We start from the raw sequence: 17,954 nt of genomic DNA on the forward strand, positions 1-17,954 counted from the left end.
TGAAGGTTCAGCCATTTGGTCTGCCTTTTAGGAAGTAGAATTTTATGGTACCATTGCCGTTTGGGTCTAGATTAGTGTTTCCCACCCCTTTGATGCCCTCTCCCCTCCCCCCTCCCCATCCCTCCTAATGTCTAGTCCATGAGATGTTTGCTGGGTGTGTAAAGTATCTTGGGTAGATTCAGGTTAGGTGCTGTAGATGAGTGAGACTATGTGGCAATTTTTTTTTTCTGTTATTGGGTAAGTTCACTAAGAATGATCTGTTCCAGGTTCACCCATTTTTCCTCAAATTTCTTTGTGTCATTTTTTCTTACTGCTGTATAGAATTCCATTGTGTAGATATACCACATCTTAGTTATCCGAATGACAGATTTCTGTCAGAGTACTTGATGACCCACCAAAGGTTAGTAGTAAGACCCTATTGCTGAAGACACCATATGCAGCTGACATATAAAATGGAACAGCATGGCTGGAAGCCAGGAGAGAGTCAGTTCCCAGACAGTCAGCGTGCCTAGTGCCAGAAGGTGCTACATGGGTGACTGGGGGAAACAACCGATATCTGTCCAAGCAACTCATGGTCCAGCCTACTTAGCAGCAAATAACCTGGTGTGATGCCCACACAAGTGCAATAGTGGCACACAGCCATGGTGGGGATCCAGCTGCTCTTGATTTGGCTAACTGATCCCCTCAGTGGTACGAGACCCATAGCTGGAGCTGGGAAACAAGTCAGAACCATATCCAAACATAAGACTACTCTCCAATATCAAGCTACCATCAATCATGGGCTACAAGAGGGCCTACACCTATTAAACTCTCTATAAAAAAAGTAAGGGCTATCTCATTTGTCCTGATGATAACTTACTCTCTGTTGGAGAATCTGCTTCTCTTTTTCAGATAGATGCAGATCCTTAGGAGAGAGCCACCCCATCATACCTCCAAAGGGCCCCGGCTGAAACTAAGGAAAATTGGCGAAACAAGCAAGGGTGCTGTTTTCCTGATGAACCGGATTACCAGCACAAGGGGGAAGGAGACCAACACAGAGAAAAATCAACGCCTACCAAATCAGAGAGCCAGAGCCCCAGAATCACCTCATCACTGAAGCAGACCAAAAATGAACCCAACATGGCTCAGGGAAATTTTGTGGAAGAGGGGGCGGAAAGAATGTCAGAGCTACATGTTGGGTCATGACATGCAGAAATATTTATAGTATCAATAACTGTGGGCTAACTCCACAATGCATGACCCATATACCTCAACAAGGAGGGGCCAATGGGGAGGGGATAGGTCACGGATGAGCCTAATAATGGTACCAAACTGCCTGTACTTGCAGAATAGAAAACTAATAAAAAAATAAATTAAAAAAAATAAAAAGTCCATGTTCAACACTGAAACAAAAAAAAATATCAGTGGACGCAGGGACTCAACATTAAGGGAAACTTACAACATGCCCTCAAAGGCTCAGGAAACACTGTAGAAGTGGGAGTAGAAAGATCGTGAGAGCCACGGGATGGAAGGAACATCCTGAAGCACTGGCCTTGCCCCTGCTCCCAGACTGGCTGGTGCAGTTAGACCTGTCAGTGAATACCAATAACCCCACCGAGGAAGGCTCTCAGGGGAATAAGGGTGGTTGAGAGAGGGAACATAAAAGTATAACTTCAGAATATGATGAATATGCAATATTTTCACACAGTAAAGTTCACAATTAATAATAATTAAAAAAATAAAAATTCCATGACAAAATGGTAAAATATAGGTTGTAACAGTTTAAACAATGAAGCCAAAAGCTGCAGTTACAGTGTCCTGATTTCTATGCGATGCTAAATAGAGATAAGATTATATCTTTCAAGTTCCAAATACGAGTTGGAGTCACACAGAGCCACAGGAGGGCTTTCTTCCCCTTTGGATTTAGAAGGGTTATTTTCAGTTTAGGTCGTCACTACCAGGAGATCAGAGCTGGGGCCCATAAGGTGTTGCTGAGAATATTCTTTCACTTTTTATAGAATTTCTACTTATGAAAGCACAGCTACCCTCAACATCTGGTGGGTTCAGATGTCAGGGTACCTCTCTGGTCTGGACAGAGTCCAGACTGAGCCTTCAATATCATTAGTTCAGGGAGCAGCAAAGCTGCAGTGGAGAGGGGGCGGCTTGTATTTGAAGGTTTCTCATTTACCTTTCTGTAAATGCTTTCATTGGCATTTTCTGTTTAAATATTCTGCCCTAGTCACTTGAGGATACTGTGAATTACACACAAAATGAAAAACTCTACAGGCCCTAAGCACTCTGCAAGTCATACAGCGGTTGTCATAGGAAATCATAGTCAGGCAGTGTTTGAATGATTCCCTTTGTAGGCTCAAGTAAGAATTCACAGGCTAAATCCATGCTGTGACATGTCAGAACCAAAGGTGTCCCTTTCCCATAGAATTCTGATAATCATTTGTTCAATTTCCTTACGAAAAATTATGGTACCTGTCTGAAAACAAGTTCCAATATCTATTGGATGAAAAAGCAGGTCCAGAAAAGGGGGCAGTATTTTTAGTATTTTTTTCTGAGTGTATTATTTATGCATGTACTATTTTTTTATACTTCCATGACCCTTGTCACCAGAAATCAGTGTGATGTGGTGATTATAGACATTGGTTTTAGTTAGATAACTTTGGGGCTTAAATCTGGGTTTCCCTAGAGGTCAACTATGGTAGCTTTAACATATTCTCTTTTTGAGTGTGTGGGACAAGCCCTCATTCTGTTCCCTAGACTTGTTTTGGACTTGTGGCACCCCTGTATCAGCTTACCATATGGATGAAGCTGGGGAGCCTCTGGTCCAGGCAGTAAGGATGCAGGTGGTCTGTGATGATACACTCCAGGTGACCCTCACTCACATGGAATCTCTGAGAGCTTTCCAAGGCTTGGTTTTAAGAAGATGGCAAAAGCACAAATGGAAATCTTAGCTGTCCATTACATGCCTTGCTTCATACCATGCCATTGGCTATGCAAGCCACATGACCATACCCAAAGTCACGGTGTGTATTAGGAGGATATTTAGCCCTTCATGAGGCTGTGGAAAAAGACAGAGGAGGAACATAGAGAAAAAGAAAGGAAGGAAGGGAGATAAAAAGACAAAAAAAAAAAAGAAGAAAGGAAGGAAGGAAAGGAGGAAGAGAAGAGATGGAGGGAGGGATTGAAGATGGGCAAGGACATACAGCAACCAAGTGCAGAGCTGAGTCACACGCTAGAACTCTGTTCAAGTTAGAAATTTAGTGCAGTTGAACAAATCACTTAACCATACTGTCAAAGTTTCTTCACATACACAACTCATTTGACACTATTCATCTGTCATCATATGAATGTCACAAGTAATAAATATTAAACACTTTGTACTCTGTAAGACACTATTTAATATTTGTCACTGGTATTCTCCATTTTGGTAGAGCCTGTTCCTAGGGTATTGGAACAACCACTTTAGCTCCCTATAGATTTGATTGATTTTTCTCCCCCACCAGTCTCTAGCAGTGTGAAGTAGAGCAGGGGTAAAATAACAGGCTGAGGAGGCCACAAGACCCTGTCCATGTTCTCTTGAGAGGAGTCTGCTCTATCACTTCCTCTGGAGTCACACCTGCTGTGATTTACTATGGCAGGAATGCTGGGCAAGGCATTTTGAACTGTAGCAGGAAGTGTTCAGAAATGGACCTAACTATCTTTGTTATAACGCTTTTCCAAAGCAACCTTTAACACAACTGCATTAAAATGGCACGTTTAGTTTTTGTTGACTTTGGTCATAGGGTAATGGACAAGAAGTGTTAAACCTTCTGGTAGAGTAGCGGAAGACATGGAAACATTTCTTCATAGAATCAGGTGGTACAGTTTTAATTGTAAATCTGGGAGCAATGGTCTAGGATATATGAAAATCCAGTTATCAATACTGTTCCTCACTGAGCTACAAGTATAGAGTCACATTTATGATCACAGAACTCTCATACTGGTAACATGCTGAGCCTGCAAAGAAGCCTGGAGAAGGTATGTGGTTAGCCTCCCACTCTCCTGGACATGGAAGGAGAGTAGACAACTCCAGTGAGGATTTCCCTGAAAGGTACCTCCTGTCTTGAAAATGTCCACTTTTATGGCTGAGTCACAAAGAAGGCTAGTAGAGTTTAAGTTTGTTCAGACTTTGAAAGGAAATGTTAAGGTGGCATAAATAAAACACTGCTAAGAACTGCAGTAAAGGAAGATGGTATTTACAAATGGTTGATGTCAATTTTTACCTTTTCTTACCTTTTTACATTAAAGAGGGAGCTACAATTCCTCCCAATACATACCTTGACTTTGGGTATGGCCATGTGGCTTACATAGCCAAGGGCATGGTATGAAGCAGGGCATGTAATGGAAAGCTAAGATTTCCATTTGTGCTTTTGCCATCTTCTTAAAACCAAGCCTTGGAAAGCTCTCAGAGATTCTATGTGAATGAGGGTCACCTGGAGCATATCATCACTGTGAAATGAGTTGACATACTAGCCAGGTGTGCATGCCAAATACTAACATCATTGATAGAGTAGAAAACTACTGTGATGAGTTCCAGATCTAGGGGAAATCACAGAAATGAAGGCACATGATAAACCCAGGTTTCTTGTTTTCCTCTTACTTGAAAATAGTTCTATTTTACCCAGCTTCCTGGATTCAGGCAAGTGACAGATTTTTCACTCAGTCTCTATACTGGTGAGAAGGTTTAATAGGCATTTGGAAATTGAAAGGAGGGATTTTGGACAGTAACAGACATGGAGAAGGTCATGAAAGGTCAAGTCTATTGTCCTCATTGGTGCAAGAACAGAAAAATTAGAGACTGGAAAAAAAAAAACTAATAATATGTCCCCCAGGTGAAGCCTGGATTCTGGACAATTGGAGGCACCTGCCATAGTTCTTTAGACATCATATTTTTTGAAATTATTTATTTTAGAGGAAGAGAGTGAGTGAGAGAAAGAGTATGTATAGGTATGCCAGGGTCTCTTGCCACAAACGAACTCCAGATGCATATGCCACTCTGTGCATCTGGCTTTACGTGGGTACTGGTGAATTGAACCTGGGTCACTAGGCCTTTAAAGAAAGTACCTTTAACCACCAAGCCATTTCTTCAGCCCTAGATGTCATGTTTTTTTTTTTTATTTTTTTGTTCATTTTTTATTTATTTATTTGAGAGTGACAGACAGAGAGAAAGACAGATAGAGGGAGAGAGAGTGAGAATGGGCGAGCCAGGGCTTCCAGCCACTGCAAACGAACTCCAGACGCGTGTGCCCCCTTGTGCATCTGGCTAACGTGGGACCTGGGGCACCGAGCCTTGAACCGGGGTCCTTAGGCTTCACAGGCAATCGCTTAACCGCTAAGCCATCTCTCCAGCCCAGATGTCATGTTTTTAACTAGTAGTTTTAAAATATAGTTAAACCACCTGACAGGTTTAATTTTATAATTACATTCTGTTTTCAGTAAAATAAACTACCTTTAAAGGAACACAAAGAATATTTGTTTTGCTTAAGTATCTTTTAAAAAATATGTAAATATTTTTATTGACAACTTCTATGCTTACAACAAACCATGGCATTTCCATCCCCTCCCCTATTTTCCCCTTCATAACTCTGCTCTTTGTCATATCCCCTCCTTTTCTCCATTAGTCTCTCTTTTAATTTGATGTCATCATCTTTTTTTTTCCTATTATGAGGGTCTTATGTTGGTATTGCTAGGCACTGTGAGGTCTTGAATATCGAGGCCAATTTCTGTTTGGACAGTTGTATGTAAGGAGTGGTACCCTTCCTTTGGCTCTTACATTCTTTCCACCACCTCATCCACAGTGGACCCTGAGCCTTGGAGGGTATGATATTTCAGTGCTGGACACTCCTTTATCCCTTCTTCTCAGCACTATGTTGCCTTTTGGGTTATCCCAGTGTCCAACACCATCTGAAAAGAGAAGCTTCTCTAACCAGAAGTGAGAGTAGCATGAATATATGAATATGAACATTAAGTGTAGTGCTTTCAGGGCAATTTGATGAGAGTAATATATGCATTTATCCAGACAAGAGCAGGCTTTATACCCCTAAGGCTCATGACCTCCCCTGCCATAGGCTTTTGATTAGGTTTTCAGTACCAGGCATGTATTCCCTCCCATAGAGCAGGCCTTTGGTCCAATTAAAGAGCAGTGGTTTCCGCCAGAGCAGACATGCCACTAGTACACTCATTCAGTCATTTGGCTGGTCCCATTTCCTTGCTATTGGGAATAGAGCAGCAATAAACATGATTGTGCAAGTATCTCTAAAGTAGTGAGAAGAGTCATTAGTATATATGACTAGATGTGCTATAACTGTATCATGTGGTAAACCTATTTTTAGCTGTCTCAAGAACATTCACACTTATTTCCACCATGGCTGTACCAGATTACATTCCCACCAACAGTGTAGAAGGGTTACTATTTGACAGCATCCTTGCTAACATTTACTGTCATTTGTTTTCTTCATGGTAGCCATCCTGACAGGAGAGAGATATAATCTCAAGGTAATTTTAACTTGTATTTCCCTGATGGCTAGGGATGTAGAACATTTTTTAGATGTTTATATACCATCTGTATTTCTTCTGATGAGACTTCTCTATTTAGTTCCATACCCCATTTTTAATTGGGTTGCTTGATTTCTTACTGTTCTGTTTTTTGAGTTCTTTTTATATTCTGGATATTAATCCACTGTCAGATATGTAGCTGACAAAGATATTCTCCCATTTGCTAGGTTATCTCTTTGCTCTATTCACAGTGTTCTTTGCTATATAAAAGCTTTGTAATTTCATGAGATCCCAGTGGTTCATTAGTAGTTTTATTTTCTGAGCAATTGGGGTTATATTCAGAAAGTCATTACCTATGCCAATATGTTGAAGGATTTCCCCTACCTTTTCCTTTAGCAGTTTCAGAGTTTCAGGTCTAATATTAAGGTCCCTGACCCACTTGGATTTGATTCTTCTGCTTGAGAAAGAAAAGGATCTATTTTCATCTTTCTACATATAGATATCTATTTTTCCCAGCACCACTTGTTGAAGCTGGCTGGATTAACATCTGGGTCCTCTATTCTGTTCCATTGATCTATGTGTCTGTCTTTGTCCTGGTACCAAGTTTTTTTTTTTTTTTTTTTTTGTTACTATGGCTTTGTAATATAGCTTAAAATCAGATATGTGATACTATCAGCCTTATTTTTGTTGCTCAAAATCATTTTTTGGCTATTCCAGGTTTTTTTGTGCTTTTAAATGAATGTTAGGATTTTTTTTTCTATTTCTGTGAAGAATGGCATTGGAATTTTAATGGGGACTACATTAAATGTATATATTGTTTGTGGTAAGATTGACATTTTCACAATATTGATTTTTCCAATCCAAGAACATGGATTGTGTCTTCTGCACTTTTTCACTTGAGTGTTTTAAAGTCCTCATTGTAGAGATCCTTCACTTCCTTGGTTAAGTTTGGTCTGAGGTGCTTTATTTATGGATATATTTTTTTGAGGCAATTGTGAATGGGAGTAATTCCCTGATTTCATCCTCCACATGTTTTTTATTAGTATATAGGAAAGCTACTGAGTTTTATGTATTTATTTTGTATCCTGCTACATTGCTGAAAGTGTTTTTCAGCTCTAACAGTTTTCTGGTAGAGTCTTCAAGGTCTTTTACATATAGAATCATATCATCTGCAAATAGTGATAATTTGTTCTCTTACTTTCCAATATGTATCCCTTTTATGAGTGTCTCTTGACTTATTGCTACAGCTAAGACTTCTAGTACTATATTAAATAAAAGTGGGGACAGTGGACACCCTTGTTTTGTTCCTGAATTTAGTGGAAAAGCTTCAAGTTTTTCTCCATTTAGTATTATGTTGGCTGTAATTTTGTCATAAAGAGCTTTTATTATGTTGGGATATGTTCCTTCTATTCCCAGTTCCTGTAATAGTTTTACCATGGAAGGATGTTGGATTTTTGTCAAATGCCTTTCTGCATCTATTGAGATGATCATGTGATTTTTGTCCTTCAGACCATTAATTTATGTGATGTATTACATTTATTGATTTGCTTATGTTGAACCATACCTGCATCCCTGGGATAAAGCCAACTTGGTCTGGGTAAATAATCTTTTGATATATTATTGTATTCTCTTTGCCAATATTTTATTCAGAATTTTTGCATCTATGTTTATGAAGGAGATTGGTCTGTAATTTTCTTTTTTTTTTTTTTTCTGTCTTTTCCTGGTTTTAGTATGAGAGTGATACTGGCTTCATAGAAGGAGTTTGGTAGAATTCCTTCCTTTTCTGTTTTATGGGAAGGTTTGAGAAGTGGTATTAGTTCTTCCATGGAGGTCTGCTAAAATTCACCAGTGAATCTATCTGTGCCTGGACTTTTTTTAGTTGGGAAACTTTTTATAACTGTTTTGATCTCTGTACTTATTATAGGTTTATTTAAATGAAATGTTCTTTTGTTTGCTATTTCATTAATTTCTGCCCTGATATTTATTATTTCTTCCCACTTACTGGTTTTTGGTATGGCTTGTTCTAATTTTTCTAAGGCCTTAAGGTGAAGCATTAAATTGTTTATTTGTGAACTATCTTAATTTCTTAATAAAGGCACTTAGAACCAGAAATTTCCCTCTCAGTTCTGCCTTCATTGTGTCCCAAAGGCTTTGGTATGTTGTATTATCATCATCTTTGATTCTATGAATTTATTGATTTATTTTTTGATTTATTCAATATCCATTGATCATTCAATAGTCTGTTGTTTGTCTCAATGAATATCTGTATGCTCTGTAGCTTTTATTGTTGCTGATTTGTAGTTTAATCCCATTGTGGTCAGATAGAGTATAAGGGATTATTTCAATTTTCCTGCATTTGTTGAGATTTGCTTTGTGTCCTAATATATGGTCTAATTTAGAGAATGTTCCATGTGCTGCTGAGAAACATGTAAAACATGTATATTCTGTAGCATTTGGATGGAATATTCTGTAGATATCTGTTAGGTCCATTTGTTCATTGACATCATTTAATTCAGATGTCTCTATGTTTATCTTTTGCCAGGATGATTTGTCAGTTGATGAGAATGGGTTATTGAAGTCACTCACTACAATTGTGTTTATTATTATCTGTGACCTTAAGTGTAATAGCGTTTGTTTGATGAAACTGAGAGCCCCTATGTTTAGGATTGTAATGTCCTCCTATTGCAGTGTTCCTTTCATCAGCATAAAATGATCTTATTTCTCTTTCCTCAGTAATGTTGGTTTTAAGTCTATCCTGTCAGTTATTAGGATAGCAACCCCTGCTTGTTTCCTAGGCTTTTTTGCATGAAATACCATTTTCCATCCTTTCACCCTAAGGCAGTGTGCATCTTTTATTGAGAGATGAGTTTCCTGGGTGCAACGAATGGCAGTATCCTGCTTTTTAATCCAGTCTGCAAGCCTGTGTCTTTTGGTTGGTACATTGAGGCCACTGATATTAAGAGTTATTATTGAAAAGTTTGCATTTATTCTTGCCATTCTTCTTATTTTGTAGTGTTTCCTGTTTGCCCTTTACTCATTTGTTTTAACTGTTATTTCAATGTGGTTATTTTTTCTTATTTCCTCCTATGTGTGTTTTGTTTTCTCTTCAGCATTAAGAATTCCTTCAAGTATTTTCTTTAACACTGGTTTTCTTGTCATAAATTCCTTTAGCCTGTTTTTTTGTTGTGGAATGTCCTTATTTCTCCATCAATTTGAATAGATAGCTTTGCAGGATAAAGTAAATTTTGTTGACAGTTGTTATCTTTCAGAACCTGGAATACATCATTTCAAACCCTTCTGGCTTTTAAAGTTTGTGTTGAGTAATCTGCAGTTATTCTAATTGGCTGCCTTTTTAGGTGATTTGCTTTTTCTCTCTAACTGTGTGGTAGTTTGAATAGATGACCCCCAATACATTCAGTGTTTTATTACTTTGTAGTTTGCATCTGCACCCACCTGATTGGAGGTGGTTTCACTAGGTGGATCTTAAGGTATTGTGGTGGGTTAAGATTTCAATCTAAATATATACAAACTGTGTTTAGCTGGAGTTCCTGAAGTGTACTGTGCTGTGTTGTTTTTAGCTTGTGCTTCTCTCTCTTGGCTTGGACCTGTGAAGGCAGGCCAGCTTCTTCTGCCATTATGGAACTTCCCCTGGATCTGTAAGCTTCAATAAACATCCCTTCCTCCATAACTGTGCCTGGTCTAGAAGTTCATCTCAGCGAACATGCAGCTGTCTGCTACAAACTGCTTTCAACATATTTTCCTTGGTTTGCATGTTTAGTAGTTTAATTGTAACATGATGAGGAGAGGTTCTTTCCAGGTTTTGTCTCTTTGGTGTTTTAAAAGCTTCTTGTATCTGCATTGGCATTTCTTTCACAATTTTGGGAAAATTTTCTTCTATGTTTTTGGTGAAAACACTTACTAAGCCTCTGGACTGAAATTCTTCTCCTTCTATTATACACTGAATTCTTATGTTTGACCTTTTCATAGTATCCTGGATATGTTCCCATTCTACCTTGTCATTAGCTTGTCTTCATCTTTTTTATTTGTTCATTAAACTAATAACTTTACATTTTAATTTGAGAAATAAAATGGGCTTTCTCAAGAGAAAAGATTTGTACAAAATTGACCTTAACTTATAATTAAGGCTCTATAGGTACCAGACTTCTTTTTAAGTTGATATGAACATGGTAAACATAAGTGAATAATTTCTTTTATGTAGTAGCAAAGAGAGTCAATAATACTCTTAGGAAAGAGACTATTTCATTTCCTCCCAACTTGGATTCACCATAAACTCGATCCACAAATGATATCGGAACCTCACCCACAGTGCAGCCCAACTGTTGGGCTTTCACAATCACCTCCATCTGGAAGACATAGCCTTTAGAAACACAGCTTTCTATTATTTTCTGTAGGACTTCTTTTCGATATAATCTGATTAGTTTTCTTTTCAAATCCCAACCATACACATCTCCATTTCCTTTGTAGCGAGTTCCAGAGACAATATCAAACTTACCCTCCTTTTGCTTCCTGATGAATTCAGGAATAAATTTTGGATGGTGTGAAAGATCAGCATCCATAATAATGATGTAGTTTCATGTGGCAGGCTTTATTCCATGAGTGTACGCAGTTTCTAGTACCAGCTTTTTTCTCTTGGTCTTAAGAGAATTCTGTCTGACTCATAGATCTTTTCGAACTATTCAGCAACTTCTCTTGTTCCATCTGGGCTTCCATCATCTATGATTATAATTTCATAGTTGACTGCACTCTCCGAGAAGCTCTTCTCCAGCAGCCACATGATGAGTGGCAGGTTCTCACACTCCTTGTGGAGGTGGGCAGAAGCACCTAGTACTTGTCCAGTTGCCCAGAGCCTGCGGCATAGCACACAGACTCCGCAGACGCCATGGCAGAACCTTGTCTTCCTCTTTGTTGGACTGCATTAGGTCTGCCACCTGGTCTTCCAGTTTAGATATGCTGTTCTCTCCTTCATCCATTCTACAGGTGAGACTTTCCCCAGAATTTTTTATTTCACTGACTGTAATCTTCAGAGCTAGGATTTCTGTCTGGTTTTTCTTCAGCATTTCTTTTCCCTTACTCATGTCTTGTAATGACCTTCTTATCTCATTAAGCTGGTTTCATGTGTTTGCTTTCAGAAGTTTGTTTTCTTCTTTAATTCCTTTGTTTTCTTCTTTGATTTCTTTGAGTATATATTCCATCTTTTTTTATTTGAAAGATTTGTCAGGCATTTCATCTAAAGCAGTCTCATTGGTGGTCATTTCTGATAGATTTATAATTTTTGGTGGGATTACATTGGCTTGATTCTTTGAAATTTTTTATTATAATGTAGTGACCTTTGCATCCTGAATTGATTTGATGCTCTGGTTTTCTACTTATCTGCAGTGTTCTTAGATGTGGTGATCTACCTTTATATACTTTTAGAATATGAGTTGAAGGTGCCAGGTGTAGCTCTTGTACCCCAGTCCAGCTTCAGAAGTAATGCTAGGTACTGAGTTTGCTTGCTAAGCAAATATTCTAGTGGATTGGGTAGAACAATTCACTGGCAAATTATAAACTTCAACTAAGCAATACACATAAAAAAAAAAACAAACAGTACAAAGTATGCAGTTGGGGGGTTAAAACAAAAAGATAATCTTATAAAGCCCAAATCTCTAAGGGTGTGTGTTGTTCTACACCCTTGATCTTGTTAGATGGGGTGTAGAGATTTCTGTTCTGAATTGGGATCCAGGTGGACTTGCTCTTTGATAAGCTTCTAGCATAAACCATAGCCAGGGATAAAACGAAACAATGGTCTTTCAAATGGAGCAGCCAGACCTGAGATTTGCCTCTCTTAATTTATCTGCTTTCAACAAGATAGTTCTATTTTATTTTATTTTTTGGTGTGTGTGTGTAGGTATGCACGTGTCATGACACATGACTGTTGGTTAGAGGACAACCATCAGGTGATGGACCTTGTCTTATTTTTGTGGTAGGATTTCTCACTGTTCTTTCTTTCATTCACAGTAGCTACTGGCTTTTATGTGGGTTCTGGGGATCTCTGACACAAGCACTATACTTATTATTTTATATTTATATTTTTATATTTATTATATTTATTGAACCATGACCACAGCCCACAATAAACTAGTTTTTAATGCAGTGGTCAGTGGCACAAGATAAAAAGAGATGGAACCCTCACTTTGGATGTCATCTTGAAGATGACAGAGATGAACTAAGTTGACTAGTCTTTAGTGTTGACAGGATGACAACAAGGATGTTAAAAAGCTTTGAAGGCTAATGTTGATGAAGGATATTGTGTAAAGAATCCAAAATTATTAGGTTAGAGAAATTATATTTTATGGCAATTGAAAGGACAGGATATTATATTCCATATTCTTTGAGAAAGTTATACAGATTAGAACATTCACAGCCAACAAGAGAAGATAAAGGTCTCGATTTTTTATAAAAATTTAGGACAAAGTGAAAGTAAAATAAAACACAAAATGCATACTGGGTGAGAAGCAATCAGGAGAAGTCACAAATAATCAAATTTGATGTGAACCCCAAATGATGGTGCTCAAGCTTCTTAATTTCAGGAACCTTCACCTTTGTGCTGAGGACCCAAAGGACTGTGGTTCATGTAAAAATTTAAATAGTTATTATAGCATATATATGAGTACTGAGAAACTTTTAAAAGCATAGTTGTATAAAATTCATTTTCAATTAGGAATTAACCAGTCACATCATGACAACTTATGTAGCTTCCTGAAAACTTCACTGTACTTTCAGCAAATAATGAGTGAAAATCACAAGTTATTTCTCAGTATTATCATGAAAACAATTTGATCGTATAGACTTCCTGCAGAATCTGAGGTACCCCTGGGTTTCAAGGCCATACTTTGAGAATTGTGCCCAAAATTCATCATGGGCCCAAGAGATACGTTCACATATGTTCATGGCAATATTCTTTATTATAGCAATTAATAGATGGCATCCCTTAGTAGAGAAAAGGGTAATTTAACAAAATGTTACAATTTGTAAGAAAAGTCATGTCATATATTAATAAGAAATTTTATCTCAAAACAATAAGTAAATAGCAAGTTCAAGCATATTTACCTAGTATGACATTATTTATCAATATTTAAATATACCAAATATTTGCATGACTTCTATAATTTTTATTGAAGAAATAAGACATCTGAAGCAAATATTAAGATGCACTGATAGTTCATTTTAGGTGGAAGCTTTACAAAGATGTTTCAATATAATTCTCTATACATTTTTTAGCTTTTTTTTTTTCCCCAAGGGAGGGTCTCACTGTAGCCCAAGGTGACTGAGACCTTAGTCTGTAGTCCCAGGCTGGCCTCCAACTCACAGTGATCCTCCTACCTCTGCCTCTCAAGTGCTGGGATTAAAGGCATGCTCCATCACATCTGGCTCTTTAGCATTTTTCTAGAATGATTTCTGAGATGTAATGAAGGGAAAGAATACTCATTATGTTCTTGCTTCAGTCCACCGAAAACAGTGGTTTTCTTTTTCTCACTCTCCTTCCTCCTTTCTACTCTTCTCCCCTCCTGTCCTCTCCCTTCTCCCCTCTTCTTCCACTGAGATACGGTTTTGCCATGTAGCCCAGGTTGAAGATCACATTCCTCTTGCCTCTGTCTCTCAAGTGCTGGGATTACAGGCCTGTGCTCCATTCCCAACATGAGCAGTGATTCTTATAGTATATTCTGTCATTCATAAGCTACATCTGAGAGCTTGTTAGAAATGGGGAGCCTATTTAGGATCTGCTGAATCAGAATCTCTAGGATGGAGCTAAGTGGTATGAATTATAACAAGCCCCTCAGGAGATTATGATGAAACAAAAAATTCGAAATAAACAGGAAAAAACAAACCCAGTCTTTCCTTTATATAGTATGTATCTAATTTTGGAGTAATTTTGGTAATACTGTTATATTCTTATGAGCAAATGATATTAGGCATAAAAAGGAGTTTTACAAAGATATTTGTGGAATGCTTTATGAGGGAGTGCTAGAGATGGAGCCCAGGGTCTTCATGCTAAACATGTGCTGAGTCATTTTGCTGCACCCCCAAGCCCCTCTCAAATGTGTTAAAGGGACCTTCCCTTTTGTGGTATTTAGATTACCTAAATCCACATGTGTTTGGCTTTGGGGACAAGAGAATCAACTTCTTAACTGAGTTTAAACTTGTGGCTTCTAGTACAATTTCTGTATTTTGAAAATTTTTACCAGTATAAAGTTCTATATCTGATATATAAGGATGTCTTCATAACTATTTCTTTTGAGGTTTTCCAAGTCTGGCACCCAGAACCACCTGGAAACTTGTTAGAAATGACAATTCTTTAATCCCAGAAGTTCTACTAAATCAAAAACAGGGTAGAACCTCTACAACTATGCTTCATCAAGACTTTTAGGTAATTCTGAGCCTCTATATATTTGGAGATGTAATGCCACCAGTCTATATGTAATAAGCAAGCCCTGGTAGGTGATGGGTAAAACAGGAGAGCATGAGGTTCTGTGTAAGAATGGTGGAAATCCTCACCAATTAGAGAGAGCAGCAGTGGGTTTCCACTCAGATTAGCTTGCCTGAAGCTCACTCAAGTATTAAAGACCAAGTATTCCAGTATTCAATATTGGACCAGTACTCAGATCAGCACAGAATCCAGGACCATACACTTCTTTCCATGTTTCTTTTCAGGCCATGGTCTCTTCCGTCACTTCCTTTGTCTACTTGAAAAGACAGTTTGACCAAATTAGAACTGTTGGTTCTATCCAAGATAAATAATTTTGGAAAAATGACTTTAAGCCAGTACCCATGTACCTTCATCAAGTTTATATAAATTCATACATAACCCCTCATTTTAAAGACTGCTCTAACTTTTCAGATCTATTCTGTAGGATTTATATGTCATTTTAAAGATTCCTATGTATAGGGCATTTATTCTAAAACATGGGATCATCTAGATTGTGTAGCATATTTTGATACTTTAAGGTTTTTTAATTTTGCCTGTTCTTAGGAACTGACTGAGACAACACATTCTCTTTGGCCACTGATATTCTGCAGGGCCCATCAGCAATGCTAATTGTGCTCATGGTATCCGAAGAAAAGTAGAACCACTGTACAAGAATTTACACAGGTTATGGTGTACTAGATGTCCTTCAGTTGAAAGCCTTTGATCAACTCACTCTTCCTGGGAAAGATTCAACCAAGCTGGACTTCCTTTTGTCATTCCTTCTCTTCTTTCTTTTATTTGTCTCCATCATGCCTGAGGTCTTGCTATGGATCTAATGTGAAATGTCTCCTACAGGAGTTTGAACATGTGGTCCTTAGCTGGGAGTGGGGCTTGCAGTGGGGACCCACTGAGAACGTGAGTCACTGGGAGTGGGTTGTGAGCTTTCTTAGCCAAGCTCACCTCCTGTGCTTTCTGACTGTGGAGGCAATGTGCCCAGCTGCCTCAAGTTCCTGCTGCCATGCCTTCCCAGCCACTAAGAGTTGTAAATCAAAGCTAACCCTTCCTTTCTTAACTTTCTTCTTGTCAGGTAAGCATATAGCAAGGAGAAAGCAAACTAATGTGTAGGGCCCATTTGCAAAAATCCAGGGTTGGCTCTAAACTTGAGACATATGATCCAGTTACCACCAAGGGATAACTGAAGCGTCTCAAACAAATATTTTCACTTCATTCAGACAAAATGCTCACACATCTGGTGTTAAGGTTGGAAGACCCATCTAATCAGTAAGAGAAAGACATGGCACAGGAGCTAAGTAGTTAGCAAACCTGATCATCACTCTAATTAGATTGACAAAATTTGTCAGAGAGAAATAAGTCAGCCCAACAGAAGAAGGAAGAGAGATAAAGAAGGTTTCTTTTAGGGCTGGAGAGATGGCTTAGCAGTTAAGCGCTTGCCTGTGAAGCCTAAGGACCCTGGTTCGAGGCTCGGTTCCCCAGGTCCCACATTAGCCAGATGCACAAGGGGGCGCACACAGCTGGAGTTCCTTTGCAGTGGCTGGAAGCCCTGGCGCGCCCATTCTCTCTCTCTCCCTCTATCTGTCTTTCTCTCTGTGTCTGTCGCTCTCTAATAAATAAATAAAAATTTTTTTTTTAAAAAAGAAGGTATCTTTTAGTTCTATGCTCACTGAGCAAGATGGGAACTTCTTTCTTTATTGCCCTGAGAGATCTGAAATACCATGATAAAATAAATGACATTTAGTCCTTTCCCAGTAGTAAACATATTCTCTAATAAGATAGCATACATGGGTCTTTAGGTAGTGTGTCTTCTTTAAGAGTCTGTTTTATTTTTTAGAAAGTTATTTATCCAAATATATGGACTTCTGGTTAGTTCACTTGTAAAGGTTTATTTTATCATGATGAGCAAAACACAGTGTCCATTCCAAGTTTTAGGCTTTGTATAAAAAAATTGAGATATAAGGATACAATAACACAAAAAGTAAATTCATTCTAATATTAACTTCTTGTCAAATATGATACTATTGTTTTGACATCAGTGTCAAAATAGTTAGCTCTTCTATTAGGGAGAAAATTATGTTCAATCATAGGACATTGCATAGTGTTAACTAGTAAGCTGGTTAATTATACAGTTTCTATCAAGTTTTATTCAGTACCTGATCAAAATAGCTCATTTTGTTTGTAAAGATTTCCTTCCTAAATACCATCTTTCCTGCCCTGAACATTTTTAGCCATTCTGAAAAGTTTAAAAACTCATATCAAAAAATCAAACTTAGAAGATGTGGGAAGATAAGAATCTGTAATGATCTTTGGGTAGAATAGACTTACCTGTTCATTAGTAGAATAGAATATGAAACATACAATGAGTGATAACATCATAATTCTACTTCTAATTCAGTAAGCTCAAGTGATATAAGAATATCCTCTAATTTATACAACTATGGTCCTTTTTGAGCATCTTTGAAAAATTCTATGTATATGAACACAATTTATGCACCATTCACACAATACGTATCCTCATAGCACTGATGTCTACTAGTGTGATGTGCAACATGAGAATATGAGCTTTGTGCTTTGTCTGGATTAGAACATTCTGAATGCTCTATGGTGTAACATGATAATAACTTCTATGGTGGTTAAGTTCCATGGAGAGATTTTTGAAAACTTCATAACTTTTTATTCTGAAGTACAGAAAGAAGTGGCAATGCCTGAATCATCTTTGTAGTAATTTGGCATATTTGAAATCTGTTCAGTCTGCATTTTGTTGTTATGCAGTTACTTCCATTAGTATTCCATGTCAAAAATCTACAAGACATTAAGTGATAGTCTATTGAAGGAATCAAAGTATCTGCTACTTTTTGAAATGCCTTTCTCTTTGATAATGAATATAAAACTGAACATATATTTATTACATAAATGGTCTATATGTATGTACATATATGCATGTATT

At 37.8% G+C, this 17,954-nt stretch overlaps 1 protein-coding gene and 1 pseudogene across 4 annotated transcripts in view; both read right to left on the reverse strand.

Moving 5' to 3' along the window:
- The window catches only part of Pak5 (p21 (RAC1) activated kinase 5), a 312,771-nt gene that overhangs the window by 113,144 nt on the left and 181,673 nt on the right, over positions 1-17,954 (reverse strand). The gene's annotated exons all lie outside the window — the stretch shown is intronic.
- On the reverse strand, positions 10,724-11,427 carry LOC123462755 (annotated as a pseudogene).

The sequence above is a fragment of the Jaculus jaculus genome, chromosome 8 (assembly GCF_020740685.1).
Source record: "Jaculus jaculus isolate mJacJac1 chromosome 8, mJacJac1.mat.Y.cur, whole genome shotgun sequence".
In the NCBI taxonomy this organism is placed as follows: Eukaryota; Metazoa; Chordata; class Mammalia; order Rodentia; family Dipodidae; genus Jaculus; species Jaculus jaculus.